Genomic DNA, 21,949 nt, shown 5'->3' with positions numbered 1-21,949 from the left:
ACAACTGCATTTTGTAAAAATCAGTTAACATATTGTACAACTTAATGGGAAAAGCTAAACACAATCTGCTGAGGGAACTCAGCAGGGTGAAGCAGCAGAAGTGGAAGAAAAAGAGTGGTCAACGTTTCAAGCTGATCCCTTTATGGAAATTGAAGGAGCATGGGCAAATCAAACTAATGGCAGATGGCATTAAATCTCCTGCTATCAACTGTTCGTTTAGAAAAATCAATTGTAAGACTGTTTTAAACAAGCAGATTTATTTATTCAAAATACCAGGTTTTGGTGGGGTTTTGAATGGTGCAAGTATGAAATATATTGGCCATCTGAGCTGAGAATTCTTGTGGTTTCAAACAGCTGATGAAGTCGTGTTTTGCCTATAGACTGTTTCTGGAATGGCATGTAATAGTTAGCAAATTTAATTCATTCAGAAAAGCACGGGAAAAGTCAAACAGAACTGGGCATCGGTTTACCTGACACAGTGTGAGAGGAAATGCTAGAATCTGTTGCAGACCTGGTAATCAAGTCACCTTTATTTGTCATTTATACAATGCATTGCACGGTAAGGACAAGATAATATTTCTCCAGGACCATGGAGCAGATTTGCACAATTATGTTAAAATATTAAGACATATCCAATAAAAGTCCACAGTTCACTATCTGCATATGTTCTGAGAAGTTTACATGAGGGGTGTGTAAAGTCCTTGACAATGTTTATTGCTTTCTGCATGCATTGTGTGTTGTAGGAAGAGAGCCCCCAATGATCTTTTCTGCTGACTTCACTATTCTCTGAAGCATCTTAAGGTCCGAGGAGGTACATCTTTCAAACCAGGCAGTCAACAAGCTCTCGATACATACTCTGTAGAATGTAGTGAGGATGGAAGGTGGGAGATGAACTTTCACAGGAAGTAGAGGGGCTGCTGGTCTTTCTTGGCTATGGACCTGGTATTAAGGAACCAGTTGAGATTCTCCGCCAAGTGCCCTCCAAGGAACGACCTCAGTCGGGCACTTAGAACATCAAAATGTGTTTGAAAAGAATCAAAATGGATTTCTGAAAAGGAAATTCTGTTTGACAAACCTGTTAGGATATGTAGGGTCAGTAATAGACTGGATAGATGAAAGACAACCAATAGATTTACAAAAGTGATTTTCAGTCATTCAACTTTAAGCCAATAATGTGCTTGAGGTGGTTTTCCTGTTAAATATCTATAACAGATTTATTTTTCAATATTAACTGCAGCTTATTGAAATACTGAAAGTAACATTTCAAATAAAAGTAGAGTAAATGCTTGTCTTAAAAATCTATCTTTCTTGTACCTTCTTGGACTGGTATGACTGATTCTAGATTTTATAGTTTCACTCGATTCATACTTCAACAATCAGTCATTTATTTCAATGGGCGACATACTTCAAAAATCCATTTTACAGGTTGGAGCAACTTCAAATACATTGCTGATTTGGTCAATACTAATTTCAAGGGCTGTTTCCCAGACAACTGTAGATTAAAAATTCTCTGAAAATACAGAATCCTGTCAAGGATTTGGGCAGGTCTTTCTTTGTTCCATGTCGCAGTTTCTGAATGGAAAGGGCCCCATGATAGAGAATCCTTGTTGACAGTTCATGGGTTTCAAACTGATTGTATTTCCATCTTCTTATTTCCTCATGTTGTGTTACTGCCCAAAATGAATTTGTCAAGTCAAGCAGAGCTCAGACACACAGAGTCCTTCAACAATATAATTTAAATTATTTAAGGAAGTAAGATTACATTCATTCAGGCAGTCAATTTAATCCAAATATTTTTTAAAAATAATTATTATAAGTCTTGGAAATCTTAAATAAAATCAAAATACGCCAGAAATACTCAGTAAGTCAGGTAGCATTTATGGAGAGAGAAAAATAGTTAACGTCTCTGCTCAGTTGAAACAACATTGAGGAATGACAACCACAAACTGAGCACACAGTACTCATTGTTTAGTAAAGCCTCATTAGAACGCGATAGTTGGGGTTTAAGGTTTCATACTGTGTTGCAGCCAAGTTGTGGAACAGAGTGCCTATGGATAATCAAACCCAAATATTACCAGTTTTCGAAGGATCTATAACTAACAATTTCAATGAAAGAAAGCAAGTGGATTCTTTTAATATTGGTATTTTGAATTTTAATCAACTTATTTTACAGAAAAATTGAGTTTTTTCCAATATTTTCCTTCAAAATTACCACTTAAAAGGAGCCACCATTACAGATCAAAGCGATATATAATGTGGACGCTGATTGGCCCGGGGACATCTAAAGTAATAACTTTTGCTCCCATCCACTAGCGCCTCAGCGCCTGGCATCTTCTGCATCAGGTAGTTGCGGACATACAGCCGCACATCCTTCTTGGCCTGATAGAAGCACCCTTTGCCGTGCTTGTACATCTGCGGGTTTGGGTGGACCCCCTCCAGCCCTGCCACCACGTCTGAGTGCAAGGACGTGTCCCACATGGTGCAGAGGCAGGAGCAGGTGTTGCTGTCGCAGCTCTCAATCACCAGGTGCAAGTGCACACCAAACTCGCCCAGCTCCGTCTGGAATTCCCAGCCGTTCGGCATGAAGCTCCATGTGGTGCTGGCAAATAGCCACTGCTGCTCCTTGCCGTGGCAGAACTGCAGGGCAGTGATGTTCGCCTCCACCTCGACGCTCTCCTGAAAGAGACCCACCAGGTGATCCTTCCCCTTCGCCAGGACGTGCTGCCGCTGGTTCTGGCTCATCATGCCCTCCAGAAATGCAGGAGTGCCGAACTGAATCATGAGCACGCAGCCCATCGACACCATCCCCGTCCACTAGACAGCAGTAGAAGAAAAGCAGCAACTCACAGAGCGGGATCCACAGGTGTGTCGAGAAGAGGCAGTGATGCGCACACTGTGCCACTCTCCACCAACACATGGGACGCAGTGTGCCGACCGCTGGGACGCCAGGTGCCTTTTCAAAGTCCCGCGCCAGCAGTTCTCGATGGTCTCTACTGAAAATGCCTTCCAGGCTCTGTCAGCCAGGTACACCAAGTATTTAATTTATAATTTCAATTGGTTCCCTTTGTCATCTTGATCAAAGAAACAGATTTTGAGGGCAAAACGCATATCAATAATCTGTCAAACCCATCCTTTTTTCCATCCATCTATCTTTCAAAATTTGCAAAGTTTGGGGTTCACAGACACCCGTCCTATTAGTGATTCTGCGGATTAACGAATCGTGTTCTAACAAGGTTTCAGTGTATACTTGTGTTAGTACAGACCTATCACCAATGTATATAGTTACAGTATCTAGAGTGTAATGACTGTGCTTACAGCGATTGGCTGAGAGCTTAGCCACACCTACTGTCTGGGCCTTAAAGGGTTATGTCCCTAGCCAGGTCGGATCATTCTGGACTGGTCGGCCACATGTGAAGAGCTCCTGTCTTTTGCTAATAAAAGCCTTGGTTTGGATCAACAAGTCTTTGGTTCTTTCGACGAGCTCTTCAACTTCAAAGCAATTTTCAGGACATCCATGAATTTGCCTGGTAATCTGCTTTCTTCTTGTTATGAGGAACAAGGATGTAGGATGGTCTCCCATTTTCTGGTGCTCTGCTCCAGTACTCTGCTCCCCTGGAGTCTGCAACCCCTTGTGGCTGCTGCCTGGGATTTTAATTAAAACTATTGTTGGCTCCTTTAGTGGACAGTTCAAAGCCTGTGCGGAGCTGACAGCAGTTGAATAGGTAGTTGGACCCCACGGGAGCGCTGTATCTCTGCCTTTCGCTCCGCGTGGGTCCACACCAGGGGCAGCACTGCTGTTGCATTGACACCACCAGTGCCACCATTCTCTATATGCTTTAATCAATCAGTGGGCAAGACTAGTTTGATTGCAATTCTGCTAAGATGGAATTCAAAGATGCAGAAATTTGATGTACAACATTCAGATGAAGGCATTTAACATCTTGAAGGATTCCAGCAGTCATACTGCATGAAAGGGGTCATCATTTACTTACATGTTTCTTGGCAAATGATTTATGGAATGTGTAAAGTTGTTATATAGAGTTTGTCAAAACCTCTGGCAGTTTTTGAAATCTCTGAGCAGTGGTGCTTCAAAAAGGAAGTTTATGTGTCTTCAGTTTAAACTCCCAAACACTGCTATCATTGGGAGATGCTGGCTTGGGTTACTATTTCCCTTGGAGCATGGCAGTGAGCATGATAAGGAGAATGAAGAGAGGGGTGTAGTAGGAGGACAAAGCAAAGCCATGAGAGGTTTCATCAAAAATTAGCTCTCTGAAGAACTATGGCAGCAGAACAGGGACAACTTCCATTGCCAGTAGCAAAAAAATCCACTGACCATCATTTTTACACTGTTGACTATTTCCGGGATGATTTTGGAGGGGCATCTCCAATTAATGACACATTCCAGCGCATGATATCATTAAGGAATGAATGTACAGTCACCCTCTGCCTCATCTCACTGAGCAGACAGCTCAAACACATTGTTCCACTATCTACATGGAAATCAGAAGAGATGGTGGTATGTCCAGAAGGAGGGATCTAACAGGATTTGATTTGGGTGCACTGTAATCCTCAACATGCTCAGGTCTGCTGCTAGCTGTAGCATTGTTCTTTATTGCTGACATTTCAAGTCTGAGCCCTTGAGCTCAGAATGAGCAAAAAACAGCAAATCTCAGAAATACTGACAGTGACGGCTGGGGGAGGAATCCAAACCAACAAAAGGTATTAAGGTAATGAGTGGGAGAGGTAAAAATTGATTATGTCTGTGTGAAAGGAGACAGGTAAAGGGGAGAAAGACAGAGCTGGGGGAAGGCCACGCAGGGGAAGAAGTGGAGGGGTGGGGGGCATTAACGAAAGCCAGAAAAGTCTAAATTAATGCCATCCAGTTGGAGGGTGCCCAGATGAAAGATGAGGTGTTGTTCCTCCAATTTGTTGGTGGTCTCAGTCTGGCAGTGCATTAGACCATAAGCAGACATATTCAGCAAGGGAATGGGATGGGGAATTAAAATGGGTGGCCACTGGGAGATTCACACTATTGTGGCGGACAGAGACAAGGTGCTCAACTAAGCAATCTCTCAGTCTATGCCCAGTCTCTTCAATGTAGAGGATACCACAACGGGAGCACCGGATGCAGTAGATGACCCCTGCAGATTCACAAGTTAAATGTTGCTTCACTTGGAAAGACCGTTTGGGGCCAGTAAAATCAGAACTCCTATAAGATCTGGTTTTATTTACTGGCCAATTCTGGAGATAGTTTCTCCGCAGAGCTCAACAGTGGTGCACAAACATTCTGTAAATCCCTTGGGTTGATCTTGGGGAAAAGAGGTTAGGATAAATTAAGTTGTGATTTCTCATATTTAAACGTGTAATAATAACCACTCTTTCTTCTTTAAAATATTTCATAACTTTTTACAATTTTGATGGCATTACATTTTCAATCATTTTTGCTGGAATGCAGCAGATGTGCACATCAGAAGCCATTCAAGAAGAATTATGTTCTGACAGGAGTACTCACTAGGAAGAATAATATATTTAGTCAGCAATTCTTCATGGGATACTAGAACACAAATATTTCACAACTAATATAATGCTTACGCTCTGTTTCTTGCATTTACACATCCTGATCCTTCACTGAATATTCCTAATCATTTTCCTCTGATCCACCATTGGGCATATTTTTTCATCTATTAGTCATCTTTGGAGTGAAGTAAACAGTTTAATATATTTTGCTTCAAATGAAAGCTTCACTAATTCAAAATATTTTCCTTCATTTATTGCATTAACTTATTTTGACTTAACTTATTTTTAATACTTTTATTTCCAAAAAAAATCACTATGGTTCAAACTGATATACTTGTTCTTACTTGCTTTTTCCCCACCCATTCCTACCACCTTCCTTTCATACAAACTTTGATTGCTTATCATCTTTGGTGATGTTCCATTGTCAACTTTGGGAAGGAGGCAGATTCCACATGAATAACTCAAGTCTGAAAGATAAAATATTCCAGCCCTCTCGACTGTGACACAGACTGCTTCATCTTCCTATGCTCGCCAATCTCGCCTAAAGTTAAAATCTGTCCTTTTTGTTTTGGCATTAAATAGCCTAAATGCATTCAATGCAAAAAAAAATGAGACGATTAATCAATTCTACTGCCATGGATAAAATGCATCAATGCACACCACAATATGGTGAAACAATAGGGGTCTTTCCCTCAAGCAAAACAAGCCTCTGCAGCAGACAAGCAAAGCTAGTGACAAAGAGTTTGAATCTATGAAGAATAAACATTGCTCCCTCTTGCATTTCCACTCTTTGATGAATGTTTTGGTGTAAAGTTTCTTTGAAATAATGTTTGTTGCCAAAATATGATGGATTCAGTCCAAAGACAAACCACCTTCACTGGTTTATTTCTGATCAGTTATTTTAACAGCATCTTGAAAAAGATGAAGCTGGGTTTATGATGATTTCCCTCCCATTGTGGTAGCATTAATTGAATCTAGAACCTGTGCTGGAATCTGCTTGTAACCTTCAGGAGTGGGACAAAGTAATGGAAATAATTAATTTGCATGTGTATTAACTAAAACACATTCATTTGTTCCAACTATTGAAGCTTCAGTGACTTGAGGTGAGATTTGCGTGGGATGAAGCTCCTATCCCTCTCTCTTTCTTTTAATATTTTTATTGAGTTTTAGCAGTAAATGATACATAGGTAATAATAATAATTATTATTATAATAGTAAATATCCAACAAACATATGACTAACCTATGATACATAACCAAAAGGCAAAAAAAATATATTAATAATCTAACCCCACCTTATGAAATTGTTGGTTAAACATACTGTGACAGATTATATTATATTTTATATTGTATATAGGTATGTTTTTGAAGGAGATAGATTGTGGGGGTAGTGTCGGTCACAAACAAACACAAATACTTCACAAAACAGAACTCATTTAAAATGCCAGAGCTTGGCTCAAGCCAGACAGTCCAGGCTTTGAGTGCCTTTCAAAAACTTTGAAGAATGCCTATAGAGACTTCACAAGTAGGTGTTAATTGGACATTCTGTGGAGTAATGGATTATTGTCTTGAAGCAGCAGATGAATAGACTCAGAAGTTTGAGTCCAGTGCCGCAACCTGTCTGGATGCAGTTTGCTGTTCTAAGAAGGTCATGTGGTTTTGCAAGCAGAGAGAGAGAGAGAGAGAGAGAGAGGAGACCAAACAGGCTTTCTCTAAAAGAGAGAATTGGTTTCTGCAGTCATGGCAAGCTGGCAGCTTGTTGAAACCCCATTTTGAAGACAGGTTGTGAGTTCTGAGTTCCGCTTGTTGAAAACCCTGTGGTCCATACAAGAGGAAATTGCTGGCTAGAGTGTTTCACTTGAAATAAGGGAAACAAAAGGAACTCTGTGGTGACCTGCAGAAGAAGAGGTTATCATTTGGAAAACTCTGATGGGGCAAGTTTCTTCAGCAAGACACTGAAGTGGCTGATCAGAGGGAATCAATTTGTGTTTGTCCAATGAGGAACAAATCTCTCTCTGAAACCAACAAGAACCTTCCTGAGTGGTAACTAATTACCTTTAAGCACCAAAGCTTGGTGAAAATTCATAAATGTTAAATTCTGTGCACAGTATAAGAATTGCCTGATACCGGTGAACTTGGAGGAGTGAGAAGTGAGATTGGACTGTGAATCAAAGAACTTTTCTGAACTTATACACATTACATACACATGCACTTAGAATTAGAAGGCGGTTAAGTTAGGTTGTTAAGATAGTAATAAGCTAAAGTTTTATCCTGTTTTTATGTTTAAAGAAAATTAAAAGTAACTTTTATTTAAGTAACTATTTGTCTTGGTGAATTTCTATTGCTATTGGGTTTTGGGGTCCTCTAAGCATGTAACAATGCATACTGTACTACTGTAAAAAAAGGAAACAGCCAAATTGCTGAATGGAATCTAAGTAGCCTTATAAATTATGAAAATAATTCTGAAAAGGACCAAAGCTCATGTCCCTGAAGGAACCACTCCACATTAATTTTTTTTCATGGAAATGAAGGAGGTACTGTGCTTTTACTGGCACATCCTCAGATCTCATGATCTATGCCAGGCCCCGTCTATTCCTAATCTGCATGTTGTCATGCAAAAACATTATTTGAAAAAGATTGCATCAGTTTTTACACCTACATTCAAGACATTGGACCCTCAAACCAGCATCAATTCCCTTAACACTTTCATCATCTCTAGTGTTTGTTCAGCATCCAGTCCTTAACAAGCAAGAATTTTCTTCAACAAATTAGTTGGAAGATTGAAGCTCTCTTATTTGCAAGTTCTGTTCCATATCCACTGATTCCATCCTCTTCCTTTCAAACGTCTAAATATGAATCAGTTTCTTACACATTTGGTGTCACTTTAAATCCTGAGACAGCTTCATATAACACATCCCTTCTAACACTGTGACTTCCTGTTTCCACTCACAGAGCAGTTTATGTATATCCAATGTTGCAACCCCCATCCATATCAATTACTTTTACATGACTATCTCTGTACCTTACTTATCTAATACAAGAAATTAAAATGATCAAAAATAGCATGAAGGAAGCTGGTGAGGTTCAAAGCTTGTAAATCTCAATACCAAATAATTTAATTTAATTAAGATCAATGGTTTTCAAACAATTTATTTCCACTCACATACCACCTTAAATAATTCCTATGCCATAGATACTCTGTGGTTAGTAAGAGATTACTTAAGGTGGTGGAGCGGAGACAACGCTGGTGGAAGCGTTCTAGGAGCCGTAGGTGATGCCGGTAGAGGACCCATGATTCGGAGCCGAACAGGAGTGTGGGTATGACAACGGCTCTGTATACGCTTATCTTTGTGAGGTTTTTCAGTTGGTTGTTTTTCCAGACTCTTTTGTGTAGTCTTCCAAAGGCGCTATTTGCCTTGGCGAGTCTGTTGTCTATCTCATTGTCGATCCTTGCATCTGATGAAATGGTGCAGCCGAGATAGGTAAACTGGTTGACCGTTTTGAGTTTTGTGTGCCCGATGGAGATGTGGGGGGGCTGGTAGTCATGGTGGGGAGCTGGCTGATGGAGGACCTCAGTTTTCTTCAGGCTGACTTCCAGGCCAAACATTTTGGCAGTTTCCGCAAAGCAGGACGTCAAGCGCTGAAGAGCTGGCTCTGAATGGGCAACTAAAGCGGCATCGTCTGCAAAGAGTAGTTCACGGACAAGTTTCTCTTGTGTCTTGGTGTGAGCTTGCAGGCGCCTCAGGTTGAATCATTGGAGCGCTTTCATCCCTAACGTCGAAGTACTCGAGATGGCAGAGGTCGACAGCATCGAGTCCACGCTGCTGAAGATCCAGCTGCGCTGGGTGGGTCACGTCTCCAGAATGGAGGACCATCGCCTTCCCAAGATCGTGTTATATGGCGAGCTCTCCACTGGCCACTGTGACAGAGGTGCACCAAAGAAAAGGTACAAGGACTGCCTAAAGAAATCTCTTGGTGCCTGCCACATTGACCACCGCCAGTGGGCTGATATCACCTCAAACCGTGCATCTTGGCGCCTCACAGTTTGGCGGGCAGCAACCTCCTTTGAAGAAGACCGCAGAGCCCACCTTACTGACAAAAGGCAAAGGAGGAAAACCCAACACCCAACCCCAACCAACCAATTTTCCCCTGCAACCGCTGCAACCATGTCTGCCTGTCCCGCATCGGACTTGTCAGCCACAAACGAGCCTGCAGCTGACGTGGACATTTACCCCCTCCATAAATCTTCGTCCGCGAAGCCAAGCCAAAGAAGAAAAAAGGTGGTATGTGAGTGGAAAGAAAAAGTTTGAAAACCACTGTTTTAATCATACCTAATTGACTCGTTATGTGCACGGTTTCATAACTGGGCCAATGTTTTTCAAGCAAAACATTTCTGTAACAATTGGGTTTAGAGCAGTAGTTCTCAACCTTTTTTTGCCACTCGCCTATCACCTTATTACACAGTATCTATAGCATAGGGAATACTTAAGGTGGTATGTAAGTGGAAAGAAAAAGTTTGAAAATCACTGCTTTAGACATTCAACAGTGTAACAGGTCCTTCTGGCCCAAGATCCTGAGCCGCCCAAATACCAAATTCAGCTACAACCCCTGAAAGGTGGGAGGAAATCAAAGTACCTGGAGGAAACCCACACAGACTCCTTTCAGACAGCGTTGGATTCAAAACTGGGTCGCAGGTACTATAATAGCATTGCACTAACTGCCACACTAACCGTGCTGCTAAATAATCTACTGTATATCCCAGAATTATGAGTGAGGCAAATTTACAGATGGAATCATCTTCTGCATCTATTGATCCTGAAATTGTACCTGTTGATGGGCAGCTACAAAATACAGATGACCCAATATTTAAGAAGGAGAAAACTCAGGAGACTGCTAATCTATTAGTTTATGTTATGCAGGGTGCTGAAGTCTATTGTCAAGATCATAATACACCTTTGAACCATAGAATAATTAAAACACAACAAGAGACTTGAGCCAATGCTAACTCTCTACCAGAGCAACTCAATGCTTCCATCAGCCAGCTCTATCCTCCAGCTTTGCAAAATGTTCTCTACCTTTCATTCTAGAAGGACACAATTAAACCAGCCTTCTTGAAAAAAAAACAGGTTTGAGCAGTCAGAATGGATTTATGAAAAGGAAAATATGTTTGACTAATCTATTACAATTCTCTGAGGATGTGTCAAGTGAAATTGAGAAGACGGAACCAATAGATGTGTGTTTGATTTTTCAAAAGGCTTTCCATATGCTCCAACATAGGCAGTTGTTCAACAAGACTGGAGTGCAGGAAGTTAAGGAAGAGAAACACAGGTTTGAGGAACACATGCCCAAGTTCAACCCAACATTCACAACACTTTCACTCTAACAAAATATGTGCAGGAAAAACTAGCTTACAAAATAATAAAAGCTGATAAAGAAAGATTAATGATTATATTTCAGGAGATTTGTTTTAAATGTTTATGATGGTAATCTGCAAAGCAGCAATGGGAGCAATTATGTATCCGGATTGCTTCACAACTACCAAGAAAAAACAACATTTTATATTTTACATCAAGGAAAGCCAATGACAACACTGTGCGTGATCTTCTTGTAAATTTAACAGAATAGAACAGTTTATACATAAAATAGATTGTCAACCAATTAATCCTTGGCTGCAATCCATGGAGATCATAAATTATCAAATGTAGTAGAGGATAAAGCACTGACGGGAAGACAACTAAAAATTACAAGGTTTTCTCTTCTTTATTTATGTCAGAACTTATTTATTTTGTTGCAGCTCCTCACCAAGAATTAGAAGATGAGAATCAACAACTCTGTAGTGGAGAGATTGTAGAGCACCAAGTTCCTTGGAGTTCACTTAACTAATGACCTATCAACATCTCCTCATTTGTCAGGAAGGCACAACAGTGACTGCTCTTCCTAAGAAGACTGAAGCGAGCAAGGCTACTGGCCATCATTATATCAACCTTCTATAGGAGATCTAGCAAGAGCATCCTGGCTGGCTGCATCACAATGTGGTACAGTTGCTGCAGAGAAATGGATCGGAGATCAATCCACAGGACCATAAGAATGGCAGAGAGGATCATTGGAGTCTTCCTTCCCCACCCCCGCCACCTCCGCCCCATTAATGTAATCTACCAGGATCATTGTCTGAAGAGGGTGTACAAAATCACTGAGGATCCCTTCCACCCTGCACATAGCATCTTTCAGCTGCTCCTGTCAGCGAAGAGATACAGGAGTATCAGAGCCAGAGCTACCAGGCTGAGGAATATCACATGGGCAGTGAGAATGCTGAATGAACAAAGGAATAGCTCACACTAACCATCCAAGACTTTAATAGTTCCAAAACAACATTTATTTATTTGTTAACTATATGAATATTGCATGTGCATTGTTGGTCTGTTTGTGTGTTATGTCTGGTTGTGTGTCTGCATGTTTCGCACCAAGGACTGGAGAATCCTGTTTTGTTGGATTGTAGTTGTGCAATCAGATGACAATAAACTTAGCTTGATTTGAGAAAGACCTCCTGATGTAAAGTCTATCATGACTTTGAAATGGCTCCAGAACAAGTTTTAGTCTTCATCCATCTGTGTCCTAAACTCTAAACTTAGTGCATTGCCCAGGATAATGATATATGATGTGATTTTTACATTTGATGTGATTTCATATTTGATGTGATTTCACATTTGATTATCATTCCAAGAGCAGCAGTTAACAAAGATACACAATAGAATATTTAATTGTTACAGTGCAAACTTTATTTCACATAAAATTGTAAGTTCCAAAAAAGCCGCATTCCCTTTGATTGAATCTAATGATCTGAAAATACATTAAAAATTATAGCAATAAACAGAAACTCCATTACCTGTTGGAAAAGCACCAAGTGTTTCATATATGCTTCCTCATGCAATTCTTTTTCTTATCTAATGCCTGCCAATTCTAGAGAGTGGAAATAAACATTTTTTCTTTCCTTACTCTTCCAGTTGAATTCTATTAGCCTCACACCAGGGTCTTACTATTGGTGCACTCAAGATCCACCAATAGTGAAAAGGTTCACATTAAGTTATATTAAAATTCCTTGATAGTACGCTGACTTTGTAAATCCTGGTAGTGTCCAGCTCACTGCTCTATGATGGATATATGCTCCTTTTTAGAGCAAGAAAGGATCACACCTGTTCCAGCCTGAACACCTTTGTACCTGCTATCCAGAAACTGGGTTGCCTGGTACAATGTTTATGCTTCATACATGACAGAATTTAGTTGAAAGATTAAACATTAATAACTTACAATATATTGTAGCAGGACATTAATAAAATAGATGTTTAAAAGGGGGAATATGATTAGGTAGTTTATGTCACTTTTCACAAGCAAACATTACATTTCCAAAACAGAAGCAGAAACAGAAACAAAAACAGAGAGAGAGAGAGAGAGAGAGAGAGAGAGAAAGATAAAAATTCTAGCAGCCAGAGTGAGAGGCAGCAGAGTGCAAAGCTGCAGAGTGAAAAGCCTGCTAAAGAACCCATTTCAAGAAAGGTTTTGAGTTCCAGGGTCAGCCTGTTCAAAATCTCTGTCGCGCCTGGTTATTGTTTTTCTCCTAAAATAGGGGAAAAGAAGAACTTTGTCATAACCTGGAAGAAGACGTTTCTTCAGAAAGACACTTAAGTTGCTGATCAAAAAAAAATCAGTCTGCTTGTCCAACAAACAACAAACATCTCTCTGCACCTATCAAAGACCTTACTGTTTGGTAACAACTTAACGTAAAGCACCAGAGCCTGTTGAATGTAATGACTGCTTGATTCTGTGCACTGTACTGAAAACTGCCTGATACCAGTAAACTTAGAGAAGTGAACAGTAAATGACTGGACAGTGAAAAAGAACCATCTGTGTATGGTTAGAATTAGGAGGGGGTTAATTTAAGCAACTTAATAGGGATAAATTAAATATTGATCTTATTATTCTGCATTAAGTAGCCATCGTCTTGGTGAATTTCTGTTGCTGTTGGTTTTTTGAGTCCTTTGGGTTTGAATCAACATATTGTATTGCTATATATAGGTGTTTGGTGAAGGTGAATATTTTTCAAGGTCCTTAGGGTATTTGTCTCACTTAAGCAGAGAAATGACCATGCTATTGCTGAGTTTGGTTGCTTATTCATGGCAATAATTTCACTGTTGGGATATCATATACAAGATATCCTTCAAAATGAATGCAAGTTTCTGTCTGAGAAAATCCAAGCCCAGGAATCTGGAGTTTGGAATCACCTCCAAGTTAGTGCCCTTAATTTTATGTCCTCACCTTTTGCTTCAGCCTCCCTTGTCCTCTCTTACTCTCACCCAAAATACTGCACTCTGGTTTGGTTGCATCATCATTGATGACCAGCACTATCTCTCAATCTTGAAAGCCTACAACACATTGATGTGACCCTCTCTCCCAACAATTCCTCCTTCCACAGTGCCCAACACCACACAAGATCTGATCTTCTCCATTTCTTTCCACCCCATCCTAGAACCTTATCTCATTTTCAAGTCAAGTCATTTATTGTCATCTGATTGTACAAGTAGAACCTGACGAAACACCACTCTCTGGTCCTGGGTGCAAAACATGTAGACACACAACCAGACAAACAATACATAATGCAAGCCAAATATTTAATCTATACAAATATATAAATAAAGATTACTTTCTGCCTATTAGCATTTCATAGTTTGTGTGAGAAGTTCATTTGGTCGTTCAGGATTCTCTGCCCATTAGGAAAAGCTGGTGGCGCTGACTCTGATCCTCCTGCATCTCTTCCTTGACGGGAGCAGCAGAAAGGTGCTGTGGGCAGGGTGGAAGGGGTCCTCCATGATTTTGCTCGCCCTCTTCAGACAACGATCCCAGTAGATTATGTCAATGGAGGGGAGAGGGAGACTCCAGTTGTGGAGGCTCCCTGCCATTGGTACATTTAATCAGCCAATGCCTGTTCTCTTGTGCCCAAACCATTAGCTTTCAATACAAAATAATTTTGCAGCAACATGCCTAGACATAAAATATACATTGCAGACCATTCCCCAGTGTGGAAGTATTTTAGTATTGTAATGGTTAGCTTGAATTAATGGGAGCAAAATTGTCAAAACATGATTAATTTAATCACTTGAGAATCTTTCACAGTTGCTGTTTATGTCATATACATTAACATGGAAAAATTAGTCTTGTTATTGTGATTTTTCTTTAATTCCTGTTGGGTTTCATTTGGGGATTGTAGGTTAATTGGGTGTAATTGGGCGGAACGAGCACATGGGCTGAAATGGCCTGTTACTATGCTTTATGTTTTTCATATTTTTTTAATTAAAAATTAGAATGATTCTTTCATTATGAGGTGCTATTGTAGAGTGAATTTTAAATAATACACAAGAAGGAATACGAGATTGTGCCCACAAATTACCACCTGATAACTTGTAACTACAAAAGTCATGAATATCACAGATAATGTACTATGGGTTCTTCCTCATAAATTATGTTCAATAAGTAATTAAAATATGAATTTTGATTTTTATTAGAGACCAAAATTAATTCAAGGATTGCAAAGTAGCCCCCGAGGCATCACTGTGAAGTTTTACCACTTCAGTTTCTCAAACACCATCTGTTCCTGATTGATGTCTTCACTGAAATACAAAACCTGGCCTGGTCACTGGATAATGATCAGGGATTAGAAAACTGGCATTCTTTATTCTAGTGCTATCTCAACATAAATCACAGGTTGCATCGTCAAGACATGCCAACCTGCCTGCTTCCATTATTTATAAACCACATCATTCTGCATTTGATGGTCCATGCCTGTTCACCTTCTCATCATCATTTCCTCATCACATTCCAATGCCTTCTAGTGTCCTGGAGAATTCAGTTGATATTATTCATCAATCCAAGGAAGATAAAGTGCAATACTTCCTCAATGATAAGTCACACCGAACTATGGATGAGTAAAGGGATGAAAATATTCATCTGCTAAGTCCAGTAAAGATTAATTCTTTCTATTTTAAAAAAAATATTTTTATTGAGGTTAACATAAAAACATTTACACAAGGTATACTAATGATAACATAAATCAAATCATCCCATATACATATCACATATCAATTGTAAGTCAGAAGCACTGAGGCACAGAAAATTAAGTATGAAATTGGTTTACTGCCGAATTCCTCTCTCCATGTTGATCTATCTGTACACATCCACACACCCAGGAAATAAGGAACCTCTTCATAACTTAGTACATATTTCCCTGAAAGTAGCAGTACAGGGAGACAAGGTGAGAAAGAAGGTGTATGGCACATTTGTTTTCATTGGTTGGGGCACTGAGTACAAGAGTTGGGACATCATGTTGCAGCTAATTAGGATATTGGTGAGGTGGAATATTATGTACTGTTGTAGTCCCTATAACTGTTTGAAAATTGAGACTAAACTCGAGAGGGTACAGAAAAAATTCAGGAACAGTGCTGAAGCTGGTGGATTTGATTTAAGACTAGAGATGGTATAGGTTGTTTTCCCTGTAACATAGAAAACTCAAGGCCAAACTGATAGATGTTTATGGAATCATGAAGACCTTATCATTGATAAGGTGGAAGGTCATTTTGCAGCTCTATGGGATATTGTTTTCTTTCCACAGAAGGGGATTCTAAAATTAGTATTAAGGTGAGAAGGGCAAGGTTTCAAGGGGACTTGTGGGACAGGTTTTTTTTTGAACACAGTGGTGGTGGAAATAGCCAAGTCAAATCAAGTTTATTGTCATCTGATCGTACAAGGACAACCCGACGAAACAGTGTTCTCCAGTCCTCGGTGCAAAACATGCAGATACACAACCAGATGTAACATGCATACAGACAAACAATATATAGCCAGGACATCTATACAAATAAATAAATAAATATTGTTTTGTGCTTATGAGAATCTTCAATGGTTAGTGTGAGCAGTTTCTGTGGTCATTCAGCATTCTCACTATGTGTGGCAAGATGCTGTTCCTCAGTCTGGTATTGCTGGCTTTGATACTCCTGTATCTCTTCCCTGACAGGAGCAGCTGAAAGATGCTGTGAGTGGGGTGGAAGGGGTCCTCAATGATTTTGTGCACCCTGTTCAGACAACAGTCCTACTAGATCATGTTGATGGGGGTAGAGGGAGACTCCAGTGATCCTCTCTGCCACTCTTATAGTCCTATGGATTGACCTTCGATCCATTTCTGTACAACAACCATACCACACTGTAATGCAGAAGGCCAGGACACCCTCAATAGAGCTTCTGTAGAAGGTTGACATAATGGTGGCCAATAGACTTGCCCAATTCAATCTTTTCAGGAAGTGCAGTCGGTGTTGTGCCTTCCTAACAAGTGAGGAGATGTTCGGTGTCCATGATAGATCATTAGTTAAGTGAACTCCATGGAGCTTGGTGGTCTCCACTCTCTCTACTACAGAGTTGTTGGTGTGTAGTGGAGGATGGTTGCTTTTGGTCCTCCCGAAGTCCACGATCATCTTCTTCATCTTGTCCAGGTTATTACTCTCGCACCATTTCACAAGAGTTTCCACCTCTTCTCTAGTGTGACAGATCATTGATGCTGATGAGACCAACTACTGTTGTGTCAGCTGCAAACTTGATGACACTGTTGAAGCTGGATCTGGTGATGCCAAGCCAAAGAAAAGAATCTTCCAGAAAAAGTAATGGAGGGAGGTTCATTTACAACATTTAAAAGACATTTGGACAGATTTATGGATAAAATTCAGAAGGGATATGGGCCAAATAGGACCAAATGGGATTAGCTCAAATTGTCACTTTGGTCTGCATGGATGAGTTGAGCTGAAGGGCCAGTACAATTCAGTTCTAGGACTCCATCAGTTTATGACGCTATAATTTAACAGTTGAAAATTTTATCCCCAGAACAAACTCACACTTAAAACACTAACTCTTCTAACGTTTATGAAAAAAAGTCACGTTATCTGCTACTGAATGAGAAATTTGCTTCAAGCTAATATACACGCACCTGATATTATTGATTGAAAAAGTTTGTGAGGCATTTTAGTTTGCTTCGTAGAATGAAGGCAGTTTATAATGAACAAAACAATGCTGTGATTTTTTTGGATTATGGACGACTCTGTCACACACACAGCATGCTTGTTCTGATGAGATTCTAACAGAATACCATCTGTGCTGTCTTTCAATATGGAATAGGGACATTTTCTGTGCTCAGAGTGCCGGCCAGATAGGCACCTTTAATTATCAGTTCATCTTCTCAAATAATGAATTGTTATCAGGAGGTAGCTGTGTGGTGCAGGATGATGTATACCTCAGTTCATGATGAGTTGTGGTGATAGTGGAATTTGTGTCGGATAAAATGAAAGCTATTTGTTTTTTGATGGGCTTTGAATCATACTATGGAGAAAGACAGAAGGAGAAACCCTGATCTTCACAGTTACAACTGATAAAAACATTTTTTTTTGTCGTGCTTCAGAAATTGCGAAAAATAAATTGATTTCTGTGTAACTAAAAAAAATTCTGCAACTCTGTGTAAAGTTGAAAAATGCATAGCCATTGAAAATAAATGAATTGTAAGATGTCCTGCTTTGCGGAAACTGCCAAAATGTTTGGCCTGGAAGTCAGCCTGAAGAAAACTGAGGTCCTCCATCAGCCAGCTCCCCACCATGACTACCAGCCCCCCCACATCTCCATCGGGCACACAAAACTCAAAACGGTCAACCAGTTTACCTATCTCGGCTGCACCATTTCATCAGATGCAAGGATCGACAATGAGATAGACAACAGACTCGCCAAGGCAAATAGCGCCTTTGGAAGACTACACAAAAGAGTCTGGAAAAACAACCAACTGAAAAACCTCACAAAGATAAGCGTATACAGAGCCGTTGTCATACCCACACTCCTGTTCGGCTCCGAATCATGGGTCCTCTACCGGCACCACCTACGGCTCCTAGAACGCTTCCACCAGCGTTGTCTCCGCTCCATCCTCAACATCCATTGGAGCGCTCACACCCCTAACGTCGAGGTACTCGAGATGGCAGAGGTCGACAGCATCGAGTCCACGCTGCTGAAGATCCAGCTGCGCTGGATGGGTCACGTCTCCAGAATGGAGGACCATCGCCTTCCCAAGATCGTATTATATGGCGAGCTCTCCACTGGCCACCGTGACAGAGGTGCACCAAAGAAAAGGTACAAGGACTGCCTAAAGAAATCTCTTGGTGCCTGCCACATTGACCACCGCCAGTGGGCTGATAACGCCTCAAACCGTGCATCTTGGCGCCTCACAGTTTGGCGGGCAGCAGCCTCCTTTGAAGAAGACCGCAGAGCCCACCTCACTGACAAAAGGCAAAGGAGGAAAAACCCAACACCCAACCCCAACCAACCAATTTTCCCTTGCAACCGCTGCAATCGTGTCTGCCTGTCCCGCATCGGACTGGTCAGCCACAAACGAGCCTGCAGCTGACGTGGACTTTTTACCCCCTCCATAAATCTTCGTCCGCGAAGCCAAGCCAAAGAAAGAAGATCAAAAACAATGATAGTTCTTTATAGTGTAGTAAGTACAAAGTGAATGGTCTGGGGGAGATTTTACAATATTAATTAGTAGGTTCACAGGAGACTGTTCTATGACAAGAAACTGAATTTGAAAATGATCTCTGATCTTGGTGAGATACTGGATACGGCAGGAATAAGAGAATTTGCAACCTCACTTTGCCAAAACAGTTTCGACTGTTTTTTGATGATGCAAAGGTGATTGATGCTGTCTATGTAGTAAGACATTTGACAAGTTGTCTTACAGGAGGTGATCCAGAAGATAAAGATGCATGCAGTCCACGATAAATTGATCGTTGAAATTGAGGATTAGCCTGCCTATAGAAGGGCATTACTCCAGCTAGAAGGCCACGACCATTGGTATTCCGAAGGGACTGGTGTTTGGAACCAGTTTATGCGATATACTGTATATATAAATGACCTGGATGAATAGAGAGATGTGTGGGTTAGTAATTTTGCAGATTATGTAAAGATTGGTGGAGTTATGGATGGTGTAGGTTGATCAAAGAATACAGCAGGATATAGTTCAGTTATGGATATGGTCAGAGAAAGGGCAGATAAAAACTGGAATGTGAAGTGTTGCATTTCAGAAGGTCAAATCTAGGAAGAAAATACACTTTAATTGTAGGAGCCTCAACAGTACTGAGGTACAGAGAATCTGGGGGTCCATGTCCAGAGTACCCTGAAAGTAGCCATGCAAGTAGGTGGAGTGGTAAAGAAAGTGATGGCATGCTTACCTTCATGGGTCATGACATTATGTTTAAGAGTAAGGAAGTCACTTTGCAGCTGTGTAAAACTTTAGTTAGAGTATTGTGTGCAATTTTGGTCACCTCATTGTAGGAAGAATGGGGAAGCATGAAAAAGGAAACAGAAGGGATTTGATAGGTTGCTGTCTGGATTAGAGACTGTAATGTTGAACGAACTTGAGTGGTTTTCTTTGGAGTGCTGTGGTTGAGGGGAGACCTGGTTTGAACTTTATAAGATAATGAGAGTCTTAAATGGATGAGACAGTCAAAATCTTTTTCTCATGCAAAACTGTCAATACTTGAGGATACATGTTTGAGGTGAGGCAGCAGAATATTAAAGGAAATGTTGGAGGCAGGTGTTTTACACAGTGACCGGAGGTACCTTCAACAGGCTGCCATGAGTAGTGATGGAAGCAGATATGATAGAACATTTAGCGACTTCTAGATGGATGCATGAATATGTGGAGAATAGAAAGATATGTATCATGCAGGCAGCAGAGTTTTAACTTGACATGATGTTCAGTGAAGACAATGTGGGTTAAAGGACCTATTCCTGTGTTGTCTAAGATGGAATACTCTCCACTTGCCTAGAATTGCCTAGAATAATGTTGCTCCAACAAGTTTCAAGAAGATTAGCATGTGGTATAAAGCAGCCCACTTGCTTAATACTTAATGCATCAACCACTGTAACACTCATTCTCCTCTCTGTTGTGGTTGACGAGTACTATGTACAAAATGTACTGCAGTTACTTGTCTAGACTACTCAATAGCACTTATCAAACCCATAATCAGTCACACAGAAGTTCAAAGACAGAACACTATCTCCACCAGCAAGTTCTCTTCCAAGTCACACACCATTCTTTTTTTAAATACTTTATTTAATCAACATATATAGGGTCATAATAACAGACAGTAATAAGTAAACCATAATACAATATGTTAACCAAATATATGCTGAAAATATCTAGAAAAACTAAAACTAACTAAAAACAAAAAAACTTAAAATCCATCTAAACTCTCCCTCCCCCCCAAACCTATTCTAATCTCATAACTAAGATACGTACTATCATTACTGCATGGTAATTAATTCAGATTGCATCAGATGACACTCAAGGACCCCAGAAATATAAAATTATTTCTTTCAGGGAAAAACTTCACTTGACAGGAGAATTAAAAAAATAAATTGAAAATTTAACCTCATAATTCTAAATTGCAGGCTCCAAATTTGTAAGAATAAAGAATATTTACCCCTCAGATTATAAATAATTTTTTTCTAAAGTAATACAACTTTGATTCTCAGCATGCCATCTATCTAATGTTAATGAAACATCAGACTTCCACATTACAGCAATACATTTGCGTATATTTTGTTACAAGAACAAACACCTAATGTAGGTTTATTTAATTCAAAAGATGGGAACAATATTTAAATACGATAATAGATCAGCAGCATTGGAAAAATTTATGTCAAGAATATTAATGTAAGATATAGATTACTTCATTATAATATTTTACATCAATTGTAAATTACACCTCAGAAATTGAGTTGGAGATCGAATTTATAGAACCAATGTTTTATAAAACCAGTGTTTTAGATGTGGAAAAGAAATTGGAACTTTTTTTCATTCCACATGAAGGTTCATTCTTTTTGGGTTTCTTTTAGCAAATTTGTGCAAGGAATTACTGGAGTGATTTTTCCATTAAATCTTGAATTATTGTTGTTAGGAAATTTTGAAAGTGTTACTCCTAAATTATTGTTGTCAGATTCTCAATTAAAATTTAAGTTACCTTTAGTTGTAGCAAGGAAATGTCACACACCATCCTGATTTGGAAATATATTATAGGACTTCATTGTCACGGAGTATAAATCCTGGAGCTCCTTACCATTAGCACTGTGAGAGTATCTTCACGAGAGGTTTGTGGATGACTCACCATCACTTTCCTATGGACAATTAAGGATAGGCAATCAATGTTGACCTTGCCCATCACACCTTGGTCCACCCGCCCAAAAAAATGAAGAAATTTAAAAAATTAAATTGTAGACTAAAGACAGATTATAGCATGCTGAATTGTCACATGTTCTGAGGTGCAGCAAAAATCTTTGTTTTGTGTGATATCTAGACAAGT

At 39.9% G+C, this 21,949-nt stretch overlaps 1 protein-coding gene across 39 annotated transcripts in view; it reads left to right on the top strand.

Moving 5' to 3' along the window:
• Window positions 1-21,949, top strand: part of cox11 (cytochrome c oxidase assembly homolog 11 (yeast)) — a 368,290-nt gene that overhangs the window by 161,247 nt on the left and 185,094 nt on the right. The gene's annotated exons all lie outside the window — the stretch shown is intronic.

The sequence above is a fragment of the Narcine bancroftii genome, chromosome 8 (assembly GCF_036971445.1).
Source record: "Narcine bancroftii isolate sNarBan1 chromosome 8, sNarBan1.hap1, whole genome shotgun sequence".
Taxonomy (NCBI): Eukaryota; Metazoa; Chordata; class Chondrichthyes; order Torpediniformes; family Narcinidae; genus Narcine; species Narcine bancroftii.
This window is presented reverse-complemented; position numbering and strand designations above follow the sequence as displayed.